General features: G+C 40.6%; 1 long non-coding RNA gene across 4 annotated transcripts in view; it reads left to right on the top strand.

Annotated features, from left to right (window-relative positions):
• Nucleotides 1-12,152, top strand: part of LOC113618233 (uncharacterized) — an 87,799-nt gene extending 75,647 nt beyond the window's left edge. Inside the window, exons 5-6 of one of the 4 annotated variants that reach the window (XR_003431937.1) lie at nucleotides 1,446-1,606; nucleotides 11,213-12,152. This is a non-coding gene — a long non-coding RNA (uncharacterized LOC113618233). Of the gene's footprint in view, nucleotides 1-1,445; nucleotides 2,028-8,925; nucleotides 9,023-11,212 lie in introns of those variants that run through there. The other 3 variants (XR_003431935.1, XR_003431936.1, XR_003431934.1) reach the window with 3 other exon arrangements.
• The last annotated feature ends 507 nt before the right edge of the window (nucleotides 12,153-12,659 follow it).

The following is a 12,659-nucleotide window of genomic DNA, read 5'->3' as shown; positions in this document are numbered from 1 at the left end:
TATTCCACTAAATGGAGGAAAAACAAACTGAAAACAAGGAGACCATTTAGGAGGCTATGCAATGGTCCAGGCAAGAATTAATGAGTTTCTGAAGAAAGGTAGTAAACAGAGGAGATTGATTTGATAGATAATGGTGGAAACAGATCCCATTGGGTTGATTAGCCAAGATCAAAAACCCAGGAGTGGGGCTTCCCTGGTAGCGCAGTGGTTGAGAGTCCGCCTGCCGATGCAGGGGACACAGGTTCGTGCCCCAGTCTGGGAAGATCCCACATGCCGTGGAGCGGCTAGGCCTGTGAGCCATGGCCGCTGAGCCTGTGCGTCCGGAGCCTGTGCTTCACAACGGGAGAGGCCACAACAGTGAGAGGCCCGCGTACCGCAAAAAAAGAAACAACAACAAAAAACGCAGGAGTGAAAAGTGATGAGTTTAATTTAGATCAGACTTAATACATCAGTGTGGGATGCTCAGCATATAGTTAGGAACAGGGTGTAAATAAGGGAAGACAGATAAGGGCTAAAGGTACAGAGCTGGGAGTCAGTCTTAAAAAGAGGATAGCTAGATAGATCAAGCTGTAAAATAGGATGAGATTACCAAGGGACTGTCAAGACTTAAAGTAGAGAGGACTGAACACTGAATCTTCAGATTAAAGGGCTTGTTTTAAGGCAGGGAAGGTGTGAGGCAGGTTAGGAATCTTGGGAGAAAACTAAACAGAAGCAGTCCATGAGGCAGGAGGACCAAAAGAATGTAATGTGGGCTCCAGTGGAGATGAGAGTTCTAGTAAGAAGAGGGTGGTCAATGTCAAATTCTGCTGAAAACAGAATTTGAGCAGAAGGTCTACGAAGATGTTTTGGCTTTAAGACTTTCCATAGGCTGATGGTGCTGAGGATCAAGAGGGAGAAGAAACCAAGGTAGATGAAGAGGAAGATGATTGACAGAAATAGCATGAACAGAAATTAGAATCAAGGGAGAGTATTAGGCCAGGAAAGAAAGGTTTGTAGATATCAAGGGGGGTTGGGGGATGCACAGAAAATGGAAAGGGAGTAGATGAAGGGGAAAAAATGGAAGGGCATCAAAGTCAAGAAGGACCCAGGGAGGGAGGAGAGAAAAGGAGAGATGGAAACACTGGCCTTAGAAGGAAATCAGGAAGAGTCTTCAGAGACTGGAGGGAAGACAAAAGGAATGGGTGGTAATTTGAACAGAATGAAATTTATGTAGTATTCATATCAGGTGTTCTCCAGCTTCCCATAATGTAGGTAGCAAAAGAGGGTAGAGGTAGGTGTAGAAATTGAAAGGGAGTACAGAAGATTGGAACAACAGCTATGTGTATTATAAGGGTGAATTGATGATAGGTAAGAAAAGGAATTCCCAGGGTTATTGAATTCCCAGACATATTGGAAAAATATATTTTAGAGCATCCAATCAACCTGGTTATGTCTATTTTCTCCAGAATTGTTCAGCTGCCTAGAAAAGGAACAAGAAGAAACAGATGGTTGGCCTAACCAGGTCTGGAGATTGACACGACAGTTGTGAACCAAGATGAGTGAAATAAGTCATTAGGTTGCAGGTCCGGCGAGCACAGTGGGAAGAACTGTCCCTGAGATTCCTCAGGTAGGTGGCTTGGGACATCCTGAGAGGCCAGGAAGGCTGGCAAATGGAGAAAGAGCAAAGGGTATGGGCCTGAAAATGTGAAGGATGGGTCAGAAAAAAGTGAGGTAATAGGAGAGAGAGACAGATAGTGGTCAGAGGAAACTTTTCAAGTTTGAGAGTCTCAAATGTGGAGACGTTATGGATGATGGTGAAAACTAAGGTGTGGCGACACTAAGGGAGATCTGAGGCAGAATGAGATGGAGCCACAGAGCTCAAGGCAAAGGAACTGATAGGTCAGAGAGTTAGAAAGATTATCAACATGGAATTTGAATCCCAAGGGAAAATACACTGGCTATAGGTGAGATTTTTTTATACGACTAAAAACACATTAATGTGATATTAAAACACGTGAGCAGCTAGAAAAATACTTGGAAGGAAGACATTCAACCTTGTTCATTCAATAAATACATATTGAGCTGTGGGTTTAATGTGAAACTATATGCAATAAACATGATGTGGTGGATTCCTCCCAAGCAATGGTTTCATTAAGATTAAGATTTTGCTTCCCACTGTCAAAGAGTATAACTTAGCACCTGATGACCTCATACTAAAAATGGAAAATACAGGGCTTCCCTGGTGGCGCAGTGGTTGAGAGTCTGCCTGCTGATGCAGGGAACATGGGTTCGTGCCGCGGTCCGGGAAGATCCCACACGCCGCGGAGTGGCTGGGCCCGTGAGCCATGGCCGCTGCGCGTCCGGAGACTGTGCTCCGCAACGGGAGAGGCCACAACAGTGAGAGGCCCGTGTACTGCAAAAAAAAAAAAGGAAAATGCAAACTTGGAAGAAAGAAAACGGTAGAAAAGCTAATACCTTGTCACATCACCATATACTTAAATGAATGGTTGAACCAAGTAAATAATAGTGATTCCCAGGAAATTACTCATATTCAGCATGAAACTACTAACCACTCCCTAATGTTTTGGCTTAGAGTATAAACTCACACTCAGAGACTCTTTCTACAGTCGATGAACCCAGACCTGCAGCCTCTCTCACTCGGTTGTCATAATACTAGCTTGGTGGTGGGATATCTGTAGTCATGAATGCAGGAACCACAGTAAACTGGGCTCACTGGTCCTTTGTAGCCCAGATGGGGACACAGCCACAATTTTCTAAAGTTCTAAAAATAGGTTGTTTTTTTAGAGACAAGTACTCTATTATATACACTCATCAGGAGATTGTGCAGAGTTTGGGATGTTGTAATCATCCAACTCAAAGAGGAATTGTTAGCCAGATGTTGAAAAATATATGCAAATTGGCTCTGGGAGTACACGTTATCTCTAAATCTTCTCAAAGAATGTTGACCTAGTCCTAAAGCATTTATTTACACATTCTTTTCAAACCATCTTTAAACTCAGAAGCCCCATTTTGCATCACATAGGTTAGTCCAATATAGACAGTGTTGATAATTATTGAAGCTGTGTGATGGATATGAAGATTTACTATACTCTTCTCCCTACTTTAAATATGTTTGAAACTTTCCATACTAACAAGTTTTGTTTTAAAGGCAAAAAAGGAGATAAGTCCTTTTATTGTGCTTGTATAGCAATGAGACCCCTTTCTTGCTTTTCCCCTTCCTGCTGACATACACTGTAACCTATCAGAAATTGCTTATCCCAGTTCCATTTTTTCCAGAACAAATTAGAATGTACTAACGTTAAGATTTGAATGGTATAACATCATTATTATTTCAAATATTCCTTCACGCTTCATAAAACTCTTCCATATGCTGTCATTTCATTTACTTCCATGGAACTTCTGTACTCACAGGCATTCTTCCAAATAGTTGCTATCCCAAAAGAAAACAGGCTTTAATCATTCAGTAACCAATCTTCATCGAACATCTAGTATGTGCCATTATTTTAACATTATTTTTAAATTCCATGGCTAAATATCTTTGTAAGGAAAAAAATAACACCCAACAGAAAACTTTTATTTGCTCCATAAACATTTATTAAGCACCCACTATCTGCAAGGTAGATACTCCAGTCTTGGCTACACATCATGCTAGGAACTTCTGCATTGAAGCAAGAATGGGTGATGGTTAGTGAGATGGCCCTTGCAATGAGGGAAGAGGAGCTTTTTAAAGAATGCATATCTCCAGGCTCTGCACACAGAGAAGTTTAGGTCTGGGTGGTTCCAAAAGGGTTGGGAACCCCTGGTCTAACTCACCAAGTCTGACGGGAACCAGAGCAGACTCTAGTCTTACTGAAGCTGGCACTGCCATCTATGGAGTGTAGTTGGTGGGTGTAAAGCAGGCAGGATACGTGTTTGCAGCTTCATCCTGATGCTGAAAAGGATAAGAAAACAGGGTGCAAGCCTAGAGAAAAACTCAGCAGGATTTGGACAAGTGGTCAGGACTCGGAGCTGACTGGGCTTAGGTTCAAGGCTGGGCTTTGGTCCTGGTGGACCCAGGGACCCAGCAGGGACCCAGAAAGGATTGATTGTATATTCATTCGGTCCCTTTTGTGTAACAGGCACTGTGCAAAGCTCTTTACTTACAAAATCTCATTTTATCCTCATGACAGCCCTGTGAGACAGGTTGACTTGCCCAAGGTCAGATGGCCAGTAAGTGGATGAGTTGTATTTGAACCTAAGTCTATTCTGAATGCAAAACCTATACTCTTTCTGTCTCTCTGTGGTATCTACAGGGACTGGGGCAAAGGCTTGCCAGGCTTACACAGGGGTGATAGCTAGGAAGATCATTTGACAGTAAAGAACTCTGCTCACATGAGGCATCAGGCAGCTGACTATTTCCATCCTCACTCCACTCACTAGTGGTTAAAATAAATTCCCAGTGACTCGTGACTGACAGGGTTCTCATTAGTCCCAGATTATGTCCTAGGCAGCATAGTAAAATTGGCAAATTTGTCTTTGTGTCCCCAGCATCCCCAATTTTACCTGTTTCTTCCCCAATCCCTGAGAAGGGGCCTACTGTCCTCATGATCTTCACCTCCATTCACATCAAGTAGTACATGTCTGATGACAGATGAAAGCATTTTGCTTTTGGGACCTACTGCTTTCGAACAAAGAGCAGGCAGTTAGAGGAATGACGTTGATATCAGAGGCAGGAGCTAGGAAGGATTGGGGAGATATGCTGAATTCCCTGAAATCACACTTGTAGATAGGTGGTAGCACATTCAGATGGATCCTATTGCTGCCTGAAGAGGAATGATAACATTTCAGGGGATGGGATGATCAAGAGTCCTGCTGCTCTAGAGATTCTCTTGAAGTACTTTTCATCCCACAGTACCAGCCTATCTGTACAAAGTCCTCATTTTCACAGGAAACAATACATATGTGTGTGCTTCTCACAGAGATGGTAATCAGTGGGCATAATCCATCAAAGCCTCTTTCTTTTGATAACTGAAGTTATAGACCCAGACACTGCTTTATCAATATTCCAAATACCAGTACTGCCCTCCCCTACAATCAACAGAGTAAACAAGAGTGGCTCTCCTGGTACTCACCCACCACCCTTCAATCATTGTTAATGAGAACCCAAAATTCTGGAATTTTCCTCGACTTATCAAAATCACTTGTAAGTCCAAAAATGTTCTGGCAAATATTTTTGATTAGTGGCTATGAAATATGGATAGATGGATGGATGGGTGGATGGATGGATGGATAGATACATAGATTGATTTAGATTTAAAGGTGGTAGCTTGGGGCTTCCCTGGTGGCGCAGTGGTTAAGAACTCCTGCCAATACAGGGGATACGGGCTTAAGCCCTGGTCCGGGAAGATCGCACATGCTGTGGAGCAACTAAGCCCATGCGCCACAACTACTGAAGCCCGTATGCTAAGAGCCCGTGCTCCGCAACAAGAGAAGCCCCCGCTCACCGCAACTAGAGAAAGCTCGGGCACGGCAACAAAGACCCAGTGCAGCCAAAAATAAATAAATAAAAATAAATAAACTTTATAAAGGTGGTAGTTTGCTGAAAGAATATAGTAATGACCTGTAAATGTGATAACATTAAGCTGGATGACAATTTTCTGTATCCTGTATATAAAACAGAACAGTAATTTTATAAGGCAACATAGTAAAGTAGACCAAAGGTTTTTTTTTTAGGTTTTTGACCGCACCCCATGGCATGTGGGATCTTAGTTCCCCAACCAGGGATCAGACCCGTTCCTCCTGCATTGGAAGTACAGACTCTTAACCACTGGACCGACCGCCGGGGAAGTCCTTTCATTGCTTATTAACTGTGCAACTTTTGTAAATTACTTGACTTCTCTGAGCCTTGATTTCTGCCATGATAAAATCAAAATGGTAAAACTTGCCTGAAGAAGTTTTTTGTGAGGACTGCGTGTAATATATGATATGTTAAGTCCCTAACAATGCCTGGGACGTAGGGACTCAAACTTTTTTGTTGAATGAATAAATAGTAGATGCTCAATACAGGCCATTTTTGTTATTTTTTTACAGTATTTGTCAAACTTCATAGGCTTTAAACCTGTCTATACCATGTTCCTCATTAATGCTTTCATATTTTAACTACAAAAGCAAACACATCTGTTGCAAAAATTCAGATTATATAAGTGTACAAATAAAAAGTGAAAGGCCCTACTTCCATACCTTAGAGGTAACTACTGTTAAGAGTTTGATATATATTTTTTCAGACCTTTTTCTAGGCCTATACAAATATATGATATAATTTCTAAACATGAGTTTATACTATACACAGTGTTCTGTTACTTGAGTTTTTTATATAAGATCTTGGACATCTTTCCAGACGCAGTATTCTATTTGTATGGGTTAGACTGTAATTTATTATACAAATCTCCTATAAATAGACAATTATGTTATTTACTATTTTTTGCTGTTTCACCTGTGTTGCAATAAACATCCTTATGAAAAATTTTTTTGGCATATATGCTAGTTATTTTTCTAGGATAAATTTCTAGAAGAGGAATAGCCTAGTCAAAGGACACACACACACACACACACACACACACACACACACACACACATATATATATTTTTTAAGGGTTAAGCTATAGGTACAGGCTCTTTTAATTTATTTTATTTTTATTTATTTTTGGCTGTGTTGGGGCTTCGTTGCTGTGCGTGGGCTTTCTCTAGTTGCAGAGAGCAGGGGCTACACTTCGTTGCGGTGTGCGGGCTTCTCATTGCTGTGGCTTCTCTTGTTGTGGAGCACGGGCTCTAGGCACACGGACTTCAGAAGTTGTGGCTTGCAGGCTCTAGAGCGCAGGCTCAGTAGTTGTGGTACACGGGCTTAGTTGCTCCGTGGCATGTGGGATCTTCCCAGACCAGGGCTCGAACCCGTGTCCCCTGCATTGGCAGACAGATTCTTAACCACTGCGCCACCAGGGAAGCCCCAGGACACACATATTAACTAGACTCTGCCAGCTTGCACGAAGAGTGTTATGGGCTGAATCATGTCCCCTCAAAATTCACGTTGAAGCCCTAATTCCCAGTACCTCCGAGTGTGACTGTATTTGGGCCTTTAAAGGGGGTGATTAAGTTAAAATGAGGCCATTAGGGTGGGCCCTAATCCAGTCTGACTGGTATCCTTATCAGAAGAGGAAATTTGGACAAAGAGACACCAGGGATGGGCATGCATAGAGGAAAGACCATGTGAGGACACAGAGAGAAGGCACTCATCTACAAGCCAAGGGGAGAGGCCTTTGGAGAAGGCAGTCACCTTGATCTTAGGCTTCAAGCCTCAGAACTATAAGAAAATAAATTTCTGTTGTTTAAACTACCCAGACTGTGGTATTTATTACAGCAGCCTGAGCAAACTAATACAGAGGGGTTTTTCTCAAGGTCCTTGTGGCCCTTCTGCTTTGAGCTGAGGTCCGTGTGGTATAAGCAAGCTGTTCAAGCCACTTGTTCCCTACTTTCTTCATCCCATGTCCTCTCTGTCCTTTCCTTTATTGTCCTCACTCTCCTTGCTCATTGCAGTTTATTTAAGAAGGGGTGTTTATTATGACCCTTGGGGGATTTGAAAGATGTTTGGATGTTTGTGAACAATTTGTTTTTTGATGTGCCTCATTCTGGTTGGTATGGCATTAAAATAACAGGAAGAAGATATTAAGGTATTTTCCCATGGACTTATCCTCCATTTTCATTATGTGAACTATGAAACAAAGAAAATCTTTTCCACATAATTTTGCTTACATTTCTTCCACTGATTGGCTAGGTCGAGTTCACACACCCCTTGAGACCTCATTTTAACACATTCCCTCTCCCTGACCATCCCTTCCCCCTCAGCCTTCATTATATCTGATGTGTGTGTTTCTGGGAGAAAGTAGGGAGGAAACTTGAAATTACCCCAGGATCCACATTCTGCTCTGCAGCCATCCTCAGTAACTTTCGCATATTTGACATTCTTTCAATTTCCTGAAGAAGAGTGACTCACCCAAAATTACACAGCCACAGTAGATGGAATAATTGGTCTCAAGGTCTCCTAATATTTCTTTCTTCCTTCAGCAATTCCTTTTACTTGTAAAGTGAGAGATTGCTTTACTGGAGACTGCTGTGTTCTAGAGACAAAAGGAAAGGAAGAGGGAAAGTACCTGCCATTGACTGAAAAAAGGGTTATACTTGTATGATCTCTTCATTCTCTGCATTTTCTTTACAGAGTACACGTTGGTTGCTTATGTACCACACCACACCGTAGGTTTGGGGAGCTTGTGCTTACTTTTCCCCAACAGGGTAGTAATATATCTTAGGAGGCTAAGAGTCAGGCCTGCCTCTACTTCGAACTGATCAGGAGGGAGAGAGAAGGGTGAGAGGCAGCAAGGATGAAACAAGAGGAGTAAAGGTGGACCTTCTTCTCTCTGCGCAACCTTGCTAACAGAAGTGTCAGCTAAGCCTTTCACTTGAGTGTCAGGATGATGCCAAAAGCAAACAAACACAGAAATCTCATGGGGATGTTAAAAAAAAAACAGATAAATCTATCTGGGGGTGAAGGGGAGATTGTATAGGAAAGTGTTTTTTGGTTTTGTTTTTTGCATGACTTTTTTCTTAATGTGTTTGTATGTGTGTCATGGAAGCTGAAGATAAATTAAAGAGCAAATATGAAGATAATAATCCTTCCTATTTGCAATACTCAAGTTCCATTTTTTGGTCCTTTTTTGGTGTAGCTTTTTCTACTCTATTCAGTTTCCTATGACACATATGAACCCTATAAACATATGCAATTATTTCCAAAACATTTTGGTATTTTCCAAAAAATTTGGGGTGTCTACTAGGTGCAAGGCATTATGCTGGGTTTGCACAAAATAAAAAGATAGCTAAGCTTTTGTCTATCCTTAGGGTCTGCAGTCTCAGTGTTCCTGGTGAATCTGAGGTTCTTGATGTCTCGTCGCAGGCAGAATTCAGTGAGAGACAAAGTGATAGGTAAGAAGTGGATTTATTTAGAGAGAAACACACTCCACAGACAGAGTATGGGCCATCTCAGAAGGTGAGAGGCCCCGAAACATGGCGTGGTTAGTTTTTATGGGCTGGGTAATTTCATAGGCTAATTAGTGGAAGGATTATTCCAATTATTTCAGGGAAGGGGTGGAGATTTCCAGGAATTGGGCCACCACCCACTTTTTGGCCTTTTATGGTTAGCCTTAGAACTGTCATGGCATTGGTGGGACTGTCATTTAGCATGCTAATGTATTACAATGAGAGTATGATAAGGCTCAAGGTCCATTAGAAGTCGAATATTCTGCCATCTTGGACCAGGTTGCTTTTAACCAGTTTTTGTCATGTCCTATGCCTATGTCATTTTTTTCAAGGGTGTGCCCTGCCCACTTCCTTCCTGTTTCAATAGCAAAAGTAATTCATGGTCATGTTAGCTCATAGATTTGTAAAAGCAGCTAAATTTTAGAAGAGAAAACATTTTAATTGTCTAATGCTCATTGACAGCATCTAAATGTCACTGACGTTTAGCTCAAACCAAAAACATTTTGAAATAATAAGCAATTAAATGAACACTTTTATCAGAAACAAGGATTTCAGAATAGTTTGCTCACTTGTATGTTGTAAATTGTAAAAGGCAAAGGGTTACACCCACACCATATGTGAACTATAGGACTATAAAGTGATATTAATATCATCTGCAATACATCTGCTTCATTTAAATGCAAATTCTAACATTTATAGTTTCAGTAGTTGGTCTCGTGGCCTTATACATAACATGAAAAAAATAATATTTGGGGAAGTTTTTGAATTTGTAGGTGGCTGATGTAGTTATAAGATTTCTTCCAATTCTTTTTTTTTTTTAAGAAGATGTTGGGGGTAGGAGTTTATTAATTTATTTATTTTTGCTGTGTTGGGTCTTCGTTTCCGTGCGAAGGCTCTCTCTAGTTGTGGCAAGTGGGGGCCACTCTTCATCATGGTGCGCGGGCCTCTCACTATTGCGGCCTCTCTTGTTGTGGAGCACAGGCTCCAGACGCGCAGGCTCAGTAGTTGTGGCTCACGGGCCTAGCCGCTCCGCGGCATGTGGGATCTTCCCAGACCAGGGCTCGAACCCGTGTTCCCTGCATTAGCAGGCAGATTCTCAACCACTGAGCCACCAGGGAAGCCCTCTTCCAATTCTTAAGATATTAGATTCTATTAAGACACAAATGTAGCCTTTTGAAATAAGAATTCCAGGAGGAAATACCTATAGTTCAACATTATTGTTTAATGCTGTGCTGCTACCATTTTGGATACTAAAGATGGCCATTATTTTTGTTTCATAAAATGTGTTTATCTGTTTATAGTGGTTGACTGGCAAGATGTTATCATTTACTGCCAAATTTCTAGAAGCAAATCAAGGAAAAAGAGTATCAGCTAAAAAGTAAATAAATAAATGAATCTCAATCACAATTCCTTCCATGAAATGGATCACATCATGGGTAACAATCACAAACATTATCATTTGATCTTTTATTTTTTTATCAGACGCATAAGCATCTCTCTAAAATAGGTACCAATCAATGTCAAATGCTTAAAGGTATAGTACAAGAAAGAGTCTTTAAGTTGTTGGGAGCCTCATAAAGGGAGTAATGACACAGTATTTTAACTATTACTAAGCATTTGTCCTCCGCCAGTAAACCTTCATGGTAATCCAATGCAATTGCTTCACATAAAGCAAGCACATTAGTCTGGCACAGGCATTTGCTTCCTCTCTGAATTTCCTGTTTTCCTGGATATGAGATCTCTGAGGTCCACCTTCAGGAACTAGTCACTCACTCAGAGGTCTGCTAGGAAAAGTGGTTTTGAGAGGGTAAGTTCCTATTGCTTAAAGTGACAGCCTTGTTCTAATGTAACACGTTCCATCTACACAAACTTAAGTACAATTCAATTCACTTTCACAAACCTCTTATATAGCAGGAGGCATTCAGTCATTGCCAAAGTCAATATATTAAGTCTGGTTGTTGAAGGCAGCTGGTTTCCCATAAAACCATGTGTCCCTATTTCCTATTTCAGTCAGTTTATTATTCAGTGGTAGGAAATGCCAAAGGGAGTTGGCAACAATGGCATTTTCCACTTATAATAGATTTTTTTTTAATGTACTTTGGATTTTTCTCCAATATTGTGCTCAGTGGTATTTCTACCATGTAATCAGATTGGATGGCTCACAACGTGGTGATGACTGGCAAGGAAACCTCAAGGTAAATGACTTCCTCTATTCCCTCAATCCCAGAGGCAACTGTGCTGCCAATCTTATTACCAGGGACATGGAGTCCTCAGAGGAAAATGGGACTCTCATCTGCATTAGAAGTAAGTTTCCAGGAGAGCCCTGGAATTTGAAAATTCCTTGAGGCTCCAGTGTTTAATTGAGATAAATGAGGCCTCCCGGGGCAGTCTGGATTCAGACATCCTACTTCTGTGCTGCTTTCTCCCCGACTCCCTCCTTGGCTGGTGGGAAAAAGAAAAACTCCTCCTTCTAAGGTAAAGAATTTAAGAATGAGAGCTATTTGCTGTTTGTTTAAATCTCTGGTCTTCAAATTGCATGGTTCTCTCATTTTATTTTTTTGTTTTGTTATTACTGCTGTGTCTTTTGGCCTCTCTTCCTCTGTGGGGTAAAGTTTGATCTTTACAAAGGAAGAGGAAGTATGAGGCTTTAATTTTTCTAATTTCTGTTCACTCGTGGTATAACCTTGCAGGTGTCACTTGACTTCCTGTACCATATAGATTCTTAATCTATAAAAGGGCATGTCAATATCTATTCCCTTTCATTTGTAAAACATAACACTGCCAATTATTTTAGTTAAATTCTTTGATCTCAATAGAACTTTTCTCTGATAACTATGCTATTTGATCGTGAATTTAACACTAGAATGCACTATTAGTTTTCAAATATTTAAATTTTAAATACAAAAGTATTTAAACCATACTTACCTTGATTCCCTGTGTTTGTATTTCATTACACTTAAAACAGATTTTGTGGGTGGTAGAATATTTCTGTTGGGGAATATGTTGAATTATGAGGTTTCATATTCAAAATGTGACTTGAACAAAATATACTCTCATATTCATTAATAATATGAAACTAAATTAGCTTCAGCTTTTGTGAATAAGTTATGTCTTTTTCACAAGAAAAAAAGTTTTAGTTAGTTAATGACTATTTTACATATCATTTCTTAATGCTCTTCTACTGTTCTTCAAAGGAGAAAAGTACTCAAGGGCTTTTTGGATATTTGGACATTACTGTAAACAAAGAAATATTACAGATTGCCTAACCCTCTTCATAAAATACACATCTGAAATTTCAAGCTCCACTCCTACCACCCAGCCGGACTATGTCTGCTAAGTTTTGGCAATGTAGTAAACAGGACAAACTTGTTCTATAAGAAGCGCCATCTCACTTATGATGTCATTTTCTGAATTGGTGCTTAAGGAAAACCTTCGTATAGACCTAATAGCATTCACATGTCTTTCTTCTTGCATTAAAGGAAGAAGTACCTGAAAATTGTAAAAAACAAACAAACAAACGAAAATCCATCTTACCCTTTCACCAGACCAAATGCCTAGCAAATGAGAATAGGATTCAGGAAAACAGAGGAACAAAT

The sequence above is a fragment of the Aethalodelphis obliquidens genome, unplaced genomic scaffold (assembly GCF_003676395.1).
Source record: "Aethalodelphis obliquidens isolate GAN/ISIS:26980383/991018 unplaced genomic scaffold, ASM367639v1 scaffold5, whole genome shotgun sequence".
Classification (NCBI taxonomy): Eukaryota; Metazoa; Chordata; class Mammalia; order Artiodactyla; family Delphinidae; genus Aethalodelphis; species Aethalodelphis obliquidens.
This window is presented reverse-complemented; position numbering and strand designations above follow the sequence as displayed.